This window comes from Giraffa tippelskirchi, chromosome 7 (genome assembly GCF_054371585.1).
Source record: "Giraffa tippelskirchi isolate mGirTip1 chromosome 7, T2T-mGirTip1v1.2.pri, whole genome shotgun sequence".
Classification (NCBI taxonomy): Eukaryota; Metazoa; Chordata; class Mammalia; order Artiodactyla; family Giraffidae; genus Giraffa; species Giraffa tippelskirchi.
In genome coordinates, this window is record NC_137281.1 from 45,620,891 (window position 1) to 45,640,505 (window position 19,615).

At 39.8% G+C, this 19,615-nt stretch overlaps 1 non-coding gene across 1 annotated transcript; it reads right to left on the minus strand.

The window, feature by feature from the left end:
* Nucleotides 1-3,479: 3,479 nt before the first annotated feature.
* On the minus strand, nt 3,480-3,551 carry TRNAC-ACA (transfer RNA cysteine (anticodon ACA)). Its single transcript has one exon. It is a non-coding gene; the product is annotated as a tRNA-Cys (tRNA).
* Nucleotides 3,552-19,615: the final 16,064 nt, after the last annotated feature.

Genomic DNA, 19,615 nt, shown 5'->3' on the forward strand with positions numbered 1-19,615 from the left:
ACTTGAACAAGTTACTTAGCCTTTCCAAACCTCTGCTGCTGCTGCTAAGTCGCATCAGTCATGTCCGACTCTGTGCGACCCCATAGACGGCAGCCCACCAGGCTCCTCTGTCCCTGGGATTCTCCAGGCAAGAATACTGGAGTGGGTTGCCATTTCCTCTTCCAGTGCATGAAAGGGAAAAGTGAAAGTGAAGTCGCTCAGTCGTGTCTGACTCTTCGCGACCCCATGGGCTGCAGCCTACCAGGCTCCTCCGTCCATGGGGTTTCCCAGGCAAGAGTACTGGAGTGGGGTGCCATTGCCTTCTCTGTCCGAACCTCTGAGGTGGACATAAAAATTGTACCTAATTCATACAATTGTTAGAGGATTAAATGAGTTTATGTAAAGCATTTGGTGCCTGACTGGTTTTAGGTGCTTAGAGGTAGTGTGATTATGCTGTTGCTACTACTGTTGCCTGTTTCAGCTTTAAAACTTGCACTTGCTTATTTCTTCATTGACACTAAGCCCTTTGACGACTAAGCCCTTTCTCTGTGTCGTCATTTTTCTTTCTCAGGAGCCCTAATCCTTTGGCTGCCTGAGTGTTACACTGAAAGATGGAAAGTTCCTATGACTTTATTGTGCCAGGCCTTCCATTTTGGGGGTGGGGGCCTGAAGGGATGGAGTGCCAAACTGTTTATAACCAAAAGGCCAATAAAAGTGTCTTCCCAAATGAAATATTGAACTTCTTAAGTCTAAGATAGCAACTGTGAGGCACACCCTTATTTTATGTAATGCTAAAGAAGTAAACCAATTAACCTTTAGAATTTTTTCTTATACTTGATTAAAAGTTATTTTGATGCAGGTCTGTGAGAGGACACAAGAGGCTGCCTGGTCCCTGGAGAGACCCCTCCACCAGAAGGACCTATGCAACTCATGGACCTTTCCAGGCCCAGGTGCAGCCTCTGAGGGAAACTGGTCCTGTGGCATGGGCCCATGTTCAAGGGCTGGGGAAGGGTGCCATGACAGGTGACCTGCTGATCAGGGAGTCTTAAGTGACACGGGGAGCTACACTGTGTGGGTGGAAGCCATCAACAGGACCCAGAGAGCAACTTGCTGGCCTGAGATTCGAGAGTTGGAAATCCCAGGCATCTCAGTCAATACCCGCTCCATGGCAGAGAACGTGGATTCTGTGGCTGCCATCTGCCACACCAGTGCCACTAACAACAAATGGTATGTGAGTTACACGCAGGTATCCAACTATGACCTAGACAGCAAGACGCTCATCATCCAAAGGGTCAGTATCTACAACACACCACTTCAGTGTGGGATGGAAATCCTCCCACACATTATTGAGAGAAGTGAAATGATCTTTCTGATGGTTATCTATGGGCCCTCCAGTGTGCTGATCAGAAGTAAGCCTGGTAACCTAAATGGTGTCCTGACTGCTGAGATTGGTTCCAGTGGAAATGGAGTATAGCTCCTATTCCAGATCAGAATCCAAGTGGATCCACAATGGCTCCTTTCTGAACTCCTCAGAGAAAAAGTTACCCTCCTGAATCTGACCTGGGACCAGATAGGCAGATACAGATATCAGGAAGTCCAGCTCCAGGTGCCCTGGCAAAGGTTTCACCATCTCGGGATCCTTGCTGGTATTTCTCATCATGGTGACAGTAGTAGGTAGCATCCTCTTCTGTGCATTCCTCATCCATTCCCTGATCAGACATCACAGTGAAAGTCACTCAGTCATGTCCAACTCTTTGCGGCCCTGTAGACTATGCAGTCCGTGGAATTCTCCAGGCCAGAATACTGGAGTGGGTTGCCGTTCCCTTCTCCAGGGGATCTTCCCAACCCAGGGATCAAACCCAGGTCTCCCACATTGCAGGTGGATTCTTTACCAGCTGAGCTACCAGGGAAGCCCACCAGGACAAATCAGCCTACATGACTATCCACCCCAAACCTTGAGGACGAGACCAGATCGGTAAAGAGGATTCCAATTCCTCCTCCACTTCCTTAATTTGACACCATGCAATCATCAGATATGCCCTATCTCAACATTGCCAGGAACAATGGAACAACCCATACATACCCAACAACTGGGAACTGCTTAAATAGGATGCAGTACATGTTGAGTGAATCTGTCTTTGTTAGATACCATGCTGGGGAAACCTGCTTACTGATGCAGAGAATGTTCACAACTTGATGCCAAGTTAGAAATGCATAATGCGAACTTGCGTCTGATAGGATCATGTTGTGAAAATTATAGATTAGTTAAATGATATAGATGTAATATTACAGGATATATGTATGTATTTTCCAGTTTTATGTGTCTACACACATGTGTATATATGTATATATTTTACACATATATATACACCTGTGCAAAAATTGTAGAAAATGTTAACTATCAATAGTGCTATCTCAGTTTTCTTCTTTGCAATTTGTTGTATATTCTGAAGTAGTTTTATTCTTCACAAAGTATATGTTGTTCTTATAATTATAAAGAAAGTAAAGTTAAAACAGCATGAAGTTTTTAAAAAAATAGTTATTTTGATAGAGATTAGTTGGTCACCAAGGACTGGGGGTGGGGACGTTGAGAACATACTGTTTAAGGGTACCAAATACAAATAGTAGATAAATAAGTTCTGGAAATCTGAGGTACAACATAGGGATTATAGTCAACAATACTGTATTACAAACTTAAAAATTGCTAAGAGACTAAATCTTACCTATTCTCACTGCAAAAAAGAAATTATAAATATGTGCCATTGTTAGCTAGCACTACTGTAGTTATTATATGGCAATATATAAATGAGTCAAACCAACACGTTGTACAACTTTAACTGTATAATATTATATGTCAATTATATCTCCATAAAAATGGAAAAATCTGTCTTAAACAACTTCTTTAAAAAGTTATTTTTGACATATTTAGACAAATGATCAATGACAATATGAATGGCTATGGCTGAATTCACTCATGTGGATTGATCACCACATCACTAACTGCTGCCTGAGTGATGGTCAAACACTACTGATTGTGAGATGCACATGAATTTCAGAGATACTAAAATGTGAAGAGTGAAAAAGTACATCTGAAAGTTAGTGAAAGGCATTCTGTTTCCCTTCAGCCAGTCCTCTAGAATGTAGAAACTTTATTTTCTTGGTATTCTATTGAAGACTTCAGATATTTAAATCTTCCTAGTTTTAAGAGAAAATACCTCGGCTGAGACAAGTGTTGTTGATTCTCATCTCAATCGTAGAGGTTCTGTGAACGTACATATTAAGGATTTGATCTTTTTCGTTTTATTAAATGGAAAGCAAACTCAAAGCTATATCCTTCCTCAAGAGATGTTTGCTGCTTGATAAAAGTGAAAAAGTGAAGTTGCTCAGTTGTGTCCAACTCTTCGTGACCCCATGGACTGTAGCCTACCACAGTCCTCTGTCCATGAGATTTTCCAGGCCACAGTACTGGCGTGGGTTGCCATTTCCTTCTCCAGGGGATCTTCCCTACCCAGGGATCGAACCCGGGTCTCCTGCATTGTAAGCAGACGCTTTACCATCTGAGCCACCAGGGAAGTCCTTTCTGCTTGATACTTAGCCACAATTTCATAACACTTTAATTTGATCTCAGGGTTGTATAAAGAACAACATTTTGGAGTCAGGTAGACTTAGATTTATATTCTGCCACTTACTAGCCATGTGACTAGGTATAGTACATTACCTTCCTAGGCCTCAGTTGCCTTATCTGTAACCTCATCATAGATTAAATAGAAAACGTATATAAAGTGTAAAATGTTTGCCTACAATTGCTGTCCAGTAAACCGCTGTTTTGATGAAAATGGTGTTCTATGGAGAGCTGAGAATATGTTCTGTGGGAAGCTGGATGTCAAGCTTGGCAGTAGTGTTGCCAGAGTGTTGCCTGGGGTCAGTCTGGCCTGGAAGCATTGTTTTCTTATAGGTCATTCCTCAAGAAATGGTTAGGTAACTTTACTTTTAGACTACGACAGTTAGTGCTAGTAAATACCATATTGTTCAATGGCAACATTAATCTCGGAGCAAAAGGAAATGTTCGGAATGCAGAAAGAATCGTTTTGATCATTTGAGAGGGATTTTGAAATAGGAATTCATTACTAAAGGTTGCATGCTCAGTCACTCACATGTGTCCAACTCTTTGTGTCCCTGTTGACTGTAGCCTGCCAAGCTCCTCTGTCCATGGAATTCTCTAATCAAGAATACTGGAGTGGGTTGCCATTTTCTCCTCCAGGGAATCTTCCCGACCCAGGGATTGAACCTGTGTCTCCTGTGTCTCTTGCTTTGGGAGGCAGATTCTTTACCACTGAACCACCTGGGAAGCCTAAAGGTTAGGAATAGATAAAATTATTCAGTCACCCATGAAATATGTATTGAGTACGTTCTCAGTGTCGGGTGCTCTGCTAGGTCCTGGGAACACAGTGCCTGTGTGTTCTAGTGAAGAATGTAGACAAGGACCTGTCCTTACATTGAGGGAAAGAGTAGGGATATGTAAAAAAAAAAAAAAAAGTAAACAATTTTTAAGACAAGATAATTACATACTGCTACTTTAAGGTTTGATGGTAAGGGAAGTCTTCTCTGACATTTCAACTGAGACCTGAATGACAAGGAGCAGAGAGAGGAGACAATGGCACCCCACTCCAGTACTCTTGCCTGGAAAATCCCATGAACGGAGGGGCCTGTTAGGCTACAGTCCATGGGGTCGCTAAGAGTCAGACATGACTGAGCGACTTCACTTTCACTTTTCACTTTCATGCACTGGAGAAGGAAATGGCAACCCACTCCAGTATTCTTGCCTGGAGAATCCCAGGGACGGCGGAGCCTGGTGGGCTGCCATCTATGGGGTCGCACAGAGTCGGACACGACTGAAGCGACTTAGCAGCACTTTAAGGTTTGATGGTAAGGGAAGTCTTCTCTGACATTTCAACTGAGACCTGAATGACAGGGAGCGATTTTTTTTTATCCTTTGGGGTCACTGAACTTCTTGTATATGTGGATTTATAGTTTGCATCAAATTTGGAAAATTTTTTGACCATTACGTCTTTCCCTCTCCTTTGGAGAGTCTGCTTATACGTATATTAAGCCACTTGAAGTTTCAAATCTCACTATTGCTCTCCTCTTTCTTTTCTTTTTTAAAAGTGATTTTGGGGTTTGTTTGGGGGTTTTTTGGTATTTCTTTTTGCATAGTTTCCATTGCTTTGTCTTCAAGTTCACTAATCTTTTTTTCTGCAACATTTAACCTGCCTTTAATCCCATCCAGTGTATCATCTCAGATGTTGAAGTTTTAATCTCTAGAATTTCATTTTGAGATTTTTAAAAATCTTCCATGTCTCTACTTAATACATTCTACTTTTTCTGTAGCCGTCTGGAACCTGGAGCAATCATTGGGTTCACCTGTTTTGTTCCCATCTCTCATGTATCACTGTCCTTTATTTCCTGATGCCTAACATCTTGAGAACTGTTCTTTCATATTTTTTTTGTCCAGATTTTTAGTTGTTTCAGACAGTAAATCCAGTCTTTACCCCATCTTGGCTGAAAGTAGAAGTATTCTGCTTCTATTATTTAACTCATAATTATTCTCAGGCTTAAATATAGACAAAAAGGCTACTTACTGGTTTTAACAGTTGCTATCAGTAGAAAACACTTTACAGTCTGATTGTACGTGTTTTCCTGATATGTGAAAAAGCACATGCCATCTCTTTGGTCTGTGAACTAATCTTTGTTCAGAGTCTATTAAAAATATAACCATCAAAAAGCTCTAATATTTCTTATTTTAATTAAAAAAATCCTCTTGTTTTAAACCAGTAAGAGAAATCTGCTGCAGAGACTTTTGGTATTTATTATGCTATTATAGTATCACATTCCTGGGCTGAGCTACTTGCCAGATGTAGTTATAAAACATTTTCATGTCATTATAAATGGGCCAAGGGCTTTAGAAGCCTTATATTACTTTTTTATGTGGGTTAAGATGAGTTTTTTTTTTTTTTTTAAGTTGTGGTTACAATCTACATAACAAAGTTTACCAAAAAAATTGTTTATTTTAAATGAAACAAGAATGAATATTTTTAATGATAAAAGTTACAATTCACAAAGAAGATCATAAATCATTAGACACCTTAAAAACAACGAAACAAAGATACATAAAGCAAAAATCAGAAGAAATATAAGAAAAAATATATAATCATAATGAGCCATATTAACATTTATCTGAGAATTTTTATCAAGTGCATAAAAAATAAGAATAGGAGCATCTTGAATGATGTCATTAATAATTTAAATATAATAGATTTATATTTAATTAATTTATATTAATATATCCTACACAAATATATTTAAAATTTTTTATCTCATGTGTTGTTATTAGATGTCCATAGGACATTTAGAAAATCTGACAAAAAGATAAACATTACTAAATTTCAAAAAGTAGAATTCTTTTCTGTGTGTGTGATTTAGTTATACATAGATACGTATGTTATTTTTGAAATTATTTTCCATTACAGTTTATTACAGGATATTGAATATAGTTCCCTGTGCTATGTAGTAAAACTTTGTTGCTTGTTGCATATCTATTTTTTTAACTAGAAACCTAGCATTCTATTCATACTGAGTCAAACAAGTGGAATCTAAACATAAATTTTTTAGTTAGGCAAAAATTCATACGTTTTCTAAAATATATATATTATGCCATTTATTTATGTATATTTATATAAAAATTTTTATACTATGCTTGATAAAGGTTTGAAAAAGAGCATCAAAAAAAAGAGATGGAGAAATTGGAAAATATAAGCTAAATGAAATGGAAGCACTGAATATGAAATAGAAAAAGTGAAACAAATTAGATAAAAATAAAAGATCTTCATATAGTCCAGTGTTTAAACATGGCTGCTCATTAGAAACATACCTGGAGTTCTGGCCAAAAAAAAAAAAGCAATACCCGGGTATTTGTATTTTTCAAAAAACTCCAAGATAATTCTGTTATGTATCTGGATTTTAAAAAGTGATTACAGGTTTTTCTATTAAATGCTAGTTTTGGTGATATAGAATTCTATAATTTTTCTGTTGACCAATCATGATACAATGGTCAGTCAGTCAGTTCAGTCACTCAATCGTGTCTGACTCTTTGTGACCCCATGGACTGCAGCACACTAGGCTTCCCTGTCCATCACTAACTTATGCAGCTTGCTCAAACTCATGTCCATCAAGTCAGTGATGCCACCCAACCATCTCATACTCTGTTGTCCCCTTCTTCTTCTGCATTCAGTCTTTCCCAGCATTAGGGTCTTTTCCAATGGGTCAGTTCTTCGCATCAGGTGGCCAAAGTATTGGAGCTTCAGCTTCAGCATCAGTCCTTCCAATGAATATTCAGGGTTGATTTCCTTTAGGATTGAATGATTTTATCTCCTTGCAGTCCAAGAGACTCTCAAGAGTCTTCTCCAACACCACAGTTTGAAAACATCAATTCTTCAGAGCTCAGCTTTCTTTAAGGTCCAACACTCACATCCATACATGACTACTGGAAAAACCACAGCTTTGACTAGACAGACCTTTGTCAGTAAAGTAATGTCTCTGCTTTTTCATATGCTGTCTAGGTTTGTCATAGCTTTTCTTCCAAGGAGCAAGTGTCTTTTAATTTCATGGCTGCAGTCACCATCTGCAGTGATTTTGGAGTCCAGGAAAATAAAGTCTGTCACTGTTTCCATTGTTTCCCCATCTATTTGCCGTGAAGTGATGGGACCGGATGCCATGATCTTCATTTTTTGAATGTTGAGTTTTAAGCCGGCTTTTTACTCTCCTCTTTCACTCTCATGAAGAGGCTCTTTAGTTCCTCTTTGCTTTCTGCCATAAGGGTGGTGTCATCTGCATATCTGAGGTTATTGATATTCCTCCTGGCAATGTTGAATCCAGCCCAGGATTTCACATGATGTACTCTGCATATAAGTTAAATAAGCAAGGTGACAATATGCAGCCTTGATGTATTCCTTTCCCAGTTTGGAATCAATCCGTTGTTCCATGTCCAGTTCTAACTGTTGCTTCTTGACCTGCATACAGGTTTCTCAGGTGGCAGGTAAGCTGATCTGGTATTCCAATCTCTTTTAGAATTTTCCAGTTTGTTGTGATCCACACAGTCAAAGGCTTTAGCATAGTCAATGCAGCAGAAGTAGATGTTTTTCTGGAACTCTCTTTCTTTTTCTGTGATCCAACGGATGTTGGCAATTTGATCTCCGGTTCCTCTGCCTTTTCTAAGACCAGCTTGAACATCTAGAAGTTCTCGGTTCATGTACTGTTGAAGCCTAGCTTGGAGAATTTTGAGCATTACTTTGCTAGCATGTGAGATGAGTGCAATTGTGGGGTAGTTTGAGCATTCTTGGCATTGCCTTTCTTTGGGATTGGAATGAAAACTGACCTTTTGAGTGCAGCACTTTCACAGCATCATCTTTTAGGATTTGAAATAGCTCAACTGGAATTCCATCACCTCCACTAGTTTTTTGTGATGCTTCCTAAGGCCCACTTGACTTTGCACTCCAGGATGTCTGGCTCTAGGTGAATGATCACACCATCATGGTTATCTGGGTCATTCAGATCTTTTTTGTATAGTTCTTCTGTGTGTTCTTGCCACCTCCTCTTAATATCTTCTGCTTCTATTAAATCCATACCATTTCTGTCCTTTATTGTGCCTGTCTTTACTTAAAATGTCACCTTGGCATCTTTAATTTTCTTGAAGAGATCTCTAGTCTTTCCCATTCCTTTTTTTTTTTTTTCTCTATTTCTTTGCATTGATCACTTTATCTCTCCATACTATTCTTTGGAACTCTGCATTCAGATGGGCATAGCTTTCCTTTTCTCCTTTGCCTTTTGCTTCTCTTTTTTCTCAACTATTTGTAAAGCCTCCTCAGACAACCATTTTGCCTTTTTCATTTTTTCTTGGGGATGATCTTGATCACTGCCTCCTGTACAATATTACAAACATCCATCCCTAGTTCTTCAGGCACTCTGTCTATCAGATCTAATCCCTTGAATCTATTTGTCACTTTACTGTATAACTGTAAGGGATTTGATTTAGGTCATACCTTAATGGCCTAGTGGTTTTCCCTACTTTCTTCAATTTAAATTTGAATTTTGCAATAAGGCGTTCATGATCTGAGCCACAGTCAGCTCCTGGTCTTGTTCTTGCTGACTGTATAGAGCTTCTCCATCTTTGGTTCCAAAGAATACAATCAACCTGATTTCAGTAGTCACCATCTGGTGATGTCCATGCATAGAGTTGTCTCTTGTGTTGTTGGAAGAGGGTGTTTTCTATGACCAGTGTGTTCTCTTGGCAAAACTCTATTAGCCTTTGCACTGCTTCATTTTGTACTCCAAGACCAAACTTGCCTGTTACTCCAGGTATCTCTTGACTTCCTACTTTTGCATTCCAGTCTCCTATGATGAAAAGAACATCTTTTTTTGTTTTAGTTCTAGGAGGTCTTATAGGTCTTCATAGAACTATTCAGTTTCAATTTCTTTGGCATTAGTGGTTGGGGCATAGACTTGGATTACTGTGATATTGAATGGTTTGGAAATGAACAGAGATCATCTGTCACTTTTGAGATTTCACCCAAGTACTGCATTTCAGACTCTTTTGTTGACTATGAGAGCTACTCCATTTCTTCTAAGGGCTTCTTGCCTATAGTAGTAGATATAATGGTCATCTGAATTAAATTAGCCCATTCTGGTCCATTTAGTTTACTGATTCCTAAAATGTCAATGTTCACTCTTGCCATCTCCTGTTTGACCACTTCCAATTTACCTTGATTCATGGATCTATCCTTCTAGGTTCTTATGCAATATTGTCCAAAAGCATCGGGCTTTCCTTCCATTACCAGTCACATCCACAACTGGGAGTTGTTTTCGCTTTGGCTCAGCCTCTTCATTATTGCTGGAGCTCTTTCTCCACTGATCTCCAGTAGCATATTGGGACCTACCAACCTGGGGAGTTCATTTTCAGTGTCCTATATTTTTGCCTTTTCATACTGTTCATGGGGTTCTCAAGGCAAGAATACTGAAATGGTTTGCCATTCCCTTCTCCAGTGGACCATGTTTTGTCAGACCTCTCCACCATGACCCGTCCGCCTTAGGTGGCCGCACATGGCATGGCTTAGTTTCATTGAGTTAGACAAGGCTGTGATCCAAGTGATTAAGTGAGTATTAGTTACATATATATACAACAGTAAAAGATGTTTATCAGTTTTTGCAGTCAATAGCCAGACAAAAAATGGGTAGCCTTTCCCTTCTCCAGGGGATCTTTCCAACCCAGGGATTGAACCCAGGTCTCCCACATTACAGGCATATTCTTTACCAGCTGAGCCGCAAGGGAAGCCCCTCATAATCATTATAGAGAAAGATGTTTATCAGTTTTCACAATCAATAGCCAGACAAAAAAGATAATTGCAATTTCAAGCCATAATGGGAACATGATTAACTTAGCAATGTAAAATAATTACATATAATTTGGGGGGTCAAGCAGAGTGTTGTGGCAAGTGGAACTGTCTACATGCACATTTTCATCTGCTCAGCCAGTCTGTGTCTTCTGTTGGTACATTTAATCCCTTTACATTGAAGGTCATTATCGATATATATGATCCTATTACCATTTTCTTAATTGTTTTGGGTTTATTTTCTGTAGGTAGGTCTTTTCCTTCTCTTATTTTCTGCCTAGAGAATTTCCTTTAACATTTCTTGTGAAGCTGGTTTTCTGGTGGTGTATTATCTTAACTTTTGCTTGTCTGGAAAGCTTTTGATTTCTCCATCAAATCTGAAGGAAAGCCTTGCTGGGCAGAATATTCTTGGTTGTAGGTTCTTCCCTTTCATCACTTTAAATATGTCATCCCATTCCCTTCTGTGTTGTAGAGTTTCTGTTGAGAAATCAGCTGATAGCCTGATAGGGGTTGCCTTGTATGTTAATTGTCATTTTTCCTGGTTGCTTTTAATATTTTACCTCTGTCTTTAATTTTTGTCAGTTTGATCACTGTGTGTCTCGGTGTGTCCCTCCTTGGGTTCCTCCTGCCTGGGACTCTCTGTGCTTCCTGGACTTGGTTGACTATTTACTTTCCCACGTTAGGGAAGTTTTCAGCTAATACCTCTTCAAATATTTTTCAAGTCCTTTCTCTCTCTTCTCCTTCTGGGACCCCTATAATGCAAATATTCTTGTGTTTAACACTTCCCTGGTGACTCAGAAGGCAAAGAATTTGCCTGCAGTGCAGGAGACCTGGGTTTGATCCCTGGGTCAGGAAGACCCCCCTGGAGAAGGAAATGGCAGCCCTCTGCAGTATTCTTGCCTGGGGAATTCCATGGATAGAGGGACCTGGCAGGCTACAGTCCATGGTTTTGCAAAGAGTCCTACATGACCACTCAACTGACACTTTCACTCTCAGAGGTCTCTTTATTGTTGTTCGGTCATAACAACACGACTGTTGCTCAATTGTGTCTGACTCTTTGCAACCCCGTGGATTGCAGCATGGCAGGCTTCCCTGTCGTTGGCCATCTCCCAGAGTTTGCTCAAACTTATGTCCATTAAGTCAGTGATGCCATCCAACCATCTTATCCTCTGTCATCCCCTCCTCCTCCTGTCTTCAATCTTTCCCAGCATCAAGATATTTTCCAATGAGTAGGCTCTTAACATCAGGCCTCTCAGACTGTCTTCATTTCTTTTCATTTTTTTTTTTTCTATATTCTGTTCTGCAGCAATGATTTCCACTATTCTGTCCTCCAGGTCATTTTTCTGTGCTTCTGCCTCAGTTATTCTGCTATGGATTCCTTCTGGTGTGTTATTCATCTCTGTTTGTTTGTTCTTTAGTTCTTGTAGGTCTTTGGTAAACATTTCTTGCATCTTCTCAATCTTTGCCTCCATTCTTTTTCCAAGGTCCTGAATCATATTCACTGTCATTATTCTGAATTCCTTTTCTAGAAGTTGCCTATTTCCACTTCATTTAGTTGTTTTTCTGGGATTTTATCCGTCCCTTCTTCTGGGACTTAACTTTCTGCTTTTTCATGCTGATAAACTTTCTGTAATGTGGTTTTGTTGTATTTGTTGTGTGATTGTGGCTCTTCTTGCTTCTTCTATCTGCCCTCTGGTGGAGGAGGCTAAGAGGCTTATGTAAGCTTCCTGATGGGAAGGACTGGTGGTGGGAAAAACTGGATGTTGCTCTGGTGCGCTCTGCTTCACTTGCTCAGTAAAGCTTTAATCCAATTAAAGGGAGGGGTTACCCTCCCTTCCTGGTAGTTTTTTGACCTGAGACAAGCCAACCCTGGGGTCTTTGGGCTCTATGGTTGGTTAACGGGGAACTCCAAGAGGGTTTATGCCAAAGGGGACCTTCCCAGACAGATGCTGCCAGTCCCCCCATCCCTGTGGTGAGCCCCTGCTGACCCATGCCTCCACAAGAGACCCTCCAACACTAGCAGGTAGTTTTGGTTCAGTTTCCTGTGGAGTCACTGCTCCTTTCCTCTGAGTCTTGGTGCATGCAAGGTTTTGTCTGTGCCATCCGAGACTGGAGTCTGTTTCCCCCAGTCCTGTGGAAGTCTTGTAATCAAATCCTGCTGGCCTTCATGGTCAGATTCCTTGGGGATTCCCAGTCCCTTTGTTGGATCCCCAGGCTGGGGAGCCTGATGTGGGGTTCTGAACCTTCACAACAGTGGGAGAACTTCTTTGGTATTATTGTTCTCCAGTTTGTGGGTCACCCAACTGGTGGGTATGGGATTTGATTTTATCATGATTGTGCCCCTTCTGCTTGTCTCACTGTGGCTTCTTCTTTGTCTTTGGATGCAGAGTACCTTTTTTGGATGGTTCCAGCATCCTCCTGTGGATGGTTGTTCAACAGCCAGTTGTGATTTTGGTGCTCTCACAGGAGGAGATGAGCACACAGTCTTCTATTCTGCCATCTTGAACTGGAATTTACAAAATTTACCCTTTTAAGTGTATAATTCAGTGACATAAAATACATTCACAATGATGTATAAAAATCACCACTATTTCTGAACTTTCTCATCACCCCAAAGAAATTCTGTACCCATCAGAATAACTCCCCATTCCCTCCTCCACCCACCTCCTGATAATCTTTATTTTGCTTTCTGTCTTAATGAGTTTGCCTTGTCTAGATACCTCATGTAAGTAGAATCGTATTAATATATTTGTCCTTTGTGTGCTCAGTTGCTCAGTCATGTCCAATTCTGCTGCTGCTGCTGCTGCTAAGTCGCTTCAGCCGTGTACAACTGTGTGACCCCACAGATGGCCCCCCACCAGGCTCCTCCATCCCTGATATTATCCAGGCAAAAACACTGGAGTGGGTTTCCATTTCCTTCTCCAATGCATGCATGCATGCTAAGTCACTTCAGTCGTGTCCGACTCTGTGCGACCCCATGGACAGCAAACCACCAGGCTCCTCTGTCCACGGGATTCTCCAGGCAAGAATACTGGAATGGGTTGCCATTTCCTTCTCCAGTCCAATTCTACAACCTCATGAACTATAGCCTGTCAAGCTCCTCTGTCCACAGAAGTTCCCAGGCAAGGATACTGGAGTGGTTGCTATATCCTTCTTCAGGGGATCTTCCCGACCCAGGGATCTAACCCACATCTCTTGCATCTCCTGCATTGGCAGGCGGGTTCTTTACCACTGTGCCGCATGGGAAGCCCCACATTTGGCCTTTAGTATCTAGCTTGCTTCACTTAGAATAACACTTACTTAATTCATCCATACTGTAGTGTGTATCAGAATTTTATTCCACCTTAAAAGGCTGAATGATATTCCCTTGTATGTATATAACACATTTTGTTTATTCTTTTGTTGATGGACACTTCATTTATTTCTACCTTTTGGCTATGAACTGAGTATATATGTTCATATATTTCTGTATTCTGTGAACATGAGTATAAAAGTATCTACTTTCAGTTCTTTTGGGTGTGTTCCTAGGAGTGGAATTGCTGAATCACATGGTGATTTTATGTTTAATTTTGAGAAATCACAAAACTGTTTCACATAGTGGCTGCACCATTTTACATTCCTACCAGCAATGCACAAACGTGCCAGTTTCTCCACATCCTCACCAATACTTATTTTTCTTCTTTTCCTTCTCTCTTTCTTCTTTCCATTTTTAAAAATAGAACCCATTGTATTGGGGGTGAAGTTGTATCTCATTGCGGTTTTGATTTTCATTTCCCTAATGACTAGTGATACTGAACATTTTTTCATGTGCTTACTGTCTGTTGTATATTTATTCAAATCCTTTGTGCATCTGTGTTTGTTTATTTTTTTTAATTTATTATTTATTTGTTTGGCTGCACTAGATCTTAATTGCGGCACAGGGGATCTTTATGTTCCAACTTGTGGGATCTTTAGTTGTGGCATATGGGGATCTAGTTCCCTGACTAGGGATCAAATCTGGGGCCCTTGCATTGGGAGCACAGAGTCTTGGCTACTGGACCACAAGGGAAGTCCTCCTTTGCCCATGTTTTGAATTGGTTTATTGGTTTAGGGGGAGAGCTATATGCCCAAATCTATCTGTTCTTCAAAGATCTTCTGGGAGTTTTGATGTTCACTTGGTATTTTATGCCTAACATATCTAGAAAATGCTCCACAGGAAATTTTTTCATGTTTCTATGACAATGGTGTCACATACGTGGCAGATCTTCCTTTGTGATAGATGAAGCAGACAGTGATTCCAAGGTGCTTTTCGTGTACCTGGGCTGTTTTCAGTGTTCTCCTCTTGTTTCTGTATGGCATACTTCCAGAAAAGAATTACTGACCAGACTGATCAGAAGTGATTTGTGTGTGACTCCCAAGGCTTCGGCGTTAAACTTCACCTTCCTTTGGGTTTGAAATTTTTATTTCAGTGAACAAAAACATCTTCACTCTTTGACTTGCAAATGAGAAATTCATTTCTGATTGAAAATGAATTTCATCTTCTAATTGAAATTCATTTTCTAATTTGAAATTCATTAAAATTCAATTTCACATGTCACTATTGAGAGAATCTGCTTCTGCTCCAGCAATGGCAGCTCTGACACAAGTTTGCCACATGCTCTTTTAACTTAAAAGCTATAATACAACCCAAGAGCTAAATAAATTCGGTGCTAGAGATATTGATAAATGCAACTAACATCTGACATTTATCAGGAAGCTCAAGGTTAAAACTTTTATGTGTGGTTTTGAGGCTGTAGAACTATAAAGCACATTTAAAAGTGTCAAACATGTTTGTAACAAAAGAATCAATTGAACACATCTGAGAACATTTCTTTATGTCTTTTATGGTAGTGCTAACATGTGGGTTCAATTCAAAGGAGCAATAACAGAAACAATAGAAAAGAAGTACCATATATGGAGTACTCACTACATCCCAGGCACCATGCCAAATGTTTTCCATGTATGATTGTGTTTAAAGATTACAAATCAGGAAAATGAAACTCAAAGATTCAAGAAAATTGCTCAGGTCACATACTTGGTAACTGGCAGAGACTGGATATAAAGTCAGGTCAGTGTGACTCTATAACAGAAATACAACAGCTGGATGGAGGAAAAACAAAGAAATACATTTCAAATAGTTTAATATTATTGTGACTGGCTGAAGGCAAAAGAGATGTCATCTAGAAAATAGGAGATTTAAGTAGATAGACTTTTTCTTTAAACTGTGTTGGAAATGTTTCATAAAAATATGGAAAGCCAAGCGCTCATCTTAAACTTCTTGATTGATGTTAGTATCTTCTCTAAGTGTGTTGCAGTTTTTCTTTTCATTTTCAAATTTTGGATTAAAATGCTTTGCTTATGTTTTGGTTGGCTTTTGTATTGTCCATTATTCCCTCCTCGCTGGCCTTACTACTTCTTTCTGAACAAAATGCTGCTTCTAATGTCTCCTTTCCTAATTCTTACCATGCCCCCGTCGTTCAGCTCAAAGCCTTTCCCTAAACCTGTCTTTAATGGATTCAGTTTCCTCATTTGAGGTTTGAAAGTCTCCAGTTAATATATCTTTGTCTGTATCATAGTTTTTGGTTCTTGACATCCATACTTTTGAGACTTTTGTCTTATAGTTCCTCATTTGTGGCCTTTTTTGTTTTCCTTTTGTTTGTTTTTGACTTTTTTCTACCCTGTCTTTTTGAATTTGTGGCCCTTTTCTTTAGGTAAAAGCCTAAAGAAAGAAGTTTCTAGAATCTCTCTTACTAGACCAATTTTCAACTTTATAGAATGTAAAAACTAGTTTTTTCCAATTGATCATAAATCTACTCTTGGATCAATCAGTCATGACCAGTTGGGTAGGGACCAGAATCCCATCATACAAATATGGCTGCTGGGCGTCTATTGATACAGACTCTGTTAGGGGCATTCCTGGAAAAGGCAAAATGTATCCAAGAGGTGCCTTCTACACTCTGTAGACCAGGGCATAGGAAAACATTTTGATGTCCTTGTAAACAAGATGAGAAACATAAACTGAATCCTGGGGAATTGGGTGCAATTGTAAGTATTTTAACAACCAAATGCAAAGAAGGTGCACTGATGTTACCCTGCAGGCAGGTCATTAGTGATGAGCTGGAAGGCTCTGCTCAACCTGCCCTGATTTTGGCATTACTCCCAGTGATTCAGATGAGCCCTCACTAGAATGCAAGTGCCCACATGAACAGAGGCTATGGCTCTGGCTTCCTTGGTGCTATCAGGCCACATTAAGAAAGTGATAGTCACTTGTCATTTTCTGACCACCCTCGACTCCCCTTCCTGAGTATATTATCCTCCAGTCTTAAAGCAACTGCCATTAGAGCTCCCCTGGGAATAAGTAGTACCAAGATAGGGAAATCGCTGGCGTTCACTAGTCTCCCCGACCCCTGCTCCCAGCCTTTTCTCTTCTCTCTTTTCCTGGGACACCGTTTACTGAACATTGGGCTTTTGGGTTTCATCTGTTCTTTCACATTTCTCTCTTTTCATCCTATGCTGTAGGAGATTTCCTCCCTTTTATATTACAATTTGTAGACCATTTTATTTCTGTTATCACATTTTAGATCTCTAATTGCTTCTCTTATTATTCTTTTTTAAATCTTATGTTTTTATAAAATCTTTCTTAACTCTCTTGAGTCAACTTTTATTCTATTCCCTGATTATTTTTGTTTCCACTAGAATTTGTTTTTCACATTTATATATCTTGATCTTTCCCTCTCTAGCTGCTGGATCTGCCATTATCTTGGTGATCTTTGGTTACCTGCTCATATTTAAGAAAAAAGGTCCATGTAAGTGGGGTGACATCTCTCCACTGATAATTCTGACTGGGTGCTCTGGACATGAAGTGGGAGAGTTGAGTGGAAGTTCATTTTTAGGCTGAGCTCACCTGGTGGCCAGAAGGAGAACTTTACTGTGAGACACAAAGTTGATGACTGAAATCCTTAGATCTCCAGTGTGGAATGTCTAATTTCTTTAGAGGAGAGCTGTCTGGGGCTTGTTTACTTTTACCTGAGGGAAAAGGCCAGTTGCCTGTGCTTACTACATGTCAGGGAGGGGCTGGAGGGTGGTGGAGAAAAGCAGGTGGGTACCATTGATCCACCTTCATAGCTTGCCGGGTTCCCTGGGCTGATGGGCAGCCATTCTCTGCAACCCTCATAGCTTGTCCTGGGCTGGCTGTCTAAGGCATCCTTTATCTGTAAGCCCTCTTAAGTTAAAAAAGTATACAAGTAACATATAAAAACATGCTTCTTGTAGAAATGCAAATACAGAAACTTGTGGTCTATAGAGAGAATTGAGCTTTTCCCTGATTTTTTTCCCCAACACAGTTCTGCTCTTTCCCCAGGAAGTAGCTGCTGTTAATTACTGGCTATGTATCCTTGACTATCGCTAATGTATTTGTATATCTGTATGTGTCTGGTTATCAGGCTGTTTGTCCTTTTTATTTATACAGGATCAAGTTTCATATGTTATTTTGTGAATTTTAACTCGGCCATATGTCTTGGCTAGCTTTTCATGGTAGTAGATGTACAGCTATCATTATTTCCTCCACTGGTTGCCATTTAAGGAGTCTACAGTTTTGTTTTGTTTTGTTTTTCCAAAAAGGCAAAATCTATTACTTTCCTGTTTCTTTGACCCTTAGCACACTTGCCACTCAAACTGAGAAATCCTTGTCATAACTGTAAAGAATCCCAGTGAATTAAACTGAAAAAAAACATGACTGGATGAAATATAGCAAATTGAACAGATCATAATATGTGACAATATTTAGAGGTACAGTACTAAAACTTCTTTATTAAAATTCATATTATCCTACCTCAGGTAGTGAATGGAACAAAATCAAATCACAGTTATTTTGCTCACAGTTAAGAAGGCAAATCAGCTTGAATGTCATCTCTCAAACATACTAATAACAAATGTCCAGGCTTAAAACATCCTTATTTTTTTCCTACTGTTCTTTTTCTACTATTCTCGGCCTGATTTTCTGGTTTATTCACCATGTTTTAAGTTCTTGATTTATTCCTTATTCTTTTTGTTATAGGTCTTGAAACTGGAATCAGTTTAACCTAAAAAAAAATTATCAGTGTTAATTTTCAGATGAATCCTCTTTATAACAGTGTATAAGAACACCTATGACAAAAATACACACTTTCCTTGACTCTGTGGCATAATGATACCCCTATACACCCCCACTCCCTCCACTCCCCGCTTTCACATTTCTTCATCTGTAGAAATCTGTGCTCACTGGCCTCCTCTTTGTAAGGTTGGATCACAACTCCAGCTTACACTCTGCTTTTAACAAAGCAGCACTAAGCTATGTTAGGCACTGTTATATGCATTTCATTTTCACTGTCTCATTTAATCCTCAAAATAGTCCCACACATTAGATTTAGAGAGGTTAAGGTACTTGTTTAAAGTCAGACAGTAAGTGGTAGAGCTAAGCTTCAAACCTGGGTCTGCCTAACACCGAAGCTTGAGCTCTGGCCTCTGTGCTGCACATTCACCACTCAGCCAGTGAACCCTCATGACTGCGTGAGAAGAGAAACCTCGCTGGGAGGGTAGATGATGGCCCCCCCAAAAGGTATTCACATCCTCATCTCTGGAACCTGTGAATGTTACTTTTTATGGTGAAAAGGGACTTTGCAAATGTGATTAAGAACCTCAAGATGGAAATATTATCTTGGATTATCCAGGTGAGACCTAAATACAGTCACATATATCATCATGCAAGGGAGGCAGGGGATCTGACACATGCACAGAAGGACTGAGAAGGCAGTGTGATCGTGGAAGCAGAGTGCAGTGATCGACCAGAAACCAAGAAATGCCAGCTGCTACCAGAAGCTAGGAAGGGAAGGAATGATTTTCTCCCGGAGCCTCTGGAGAAAGCACAGCCCTGCTGACACCTTGGTTTGGCCCAGTGATATTAGTTTCAGACTTCTGGCCTCTAGAACTGCGAGAGAATAAGTTTCTGTTGTTTTAAGCCATTAAGTTTGTGGTAACTTTTTATGGCAATCACAGGTGACTTTGTGACCTCTCTAGGCCAGTTTCCTTATGTAAATGAGAATATTAATGGTAATACTTAGAATTTTAAAAATGTACAGTGCTAGCATTTACCTTGCACAAGGTGAATGCTTGACAGAACTATTACCACTTTTAGGATC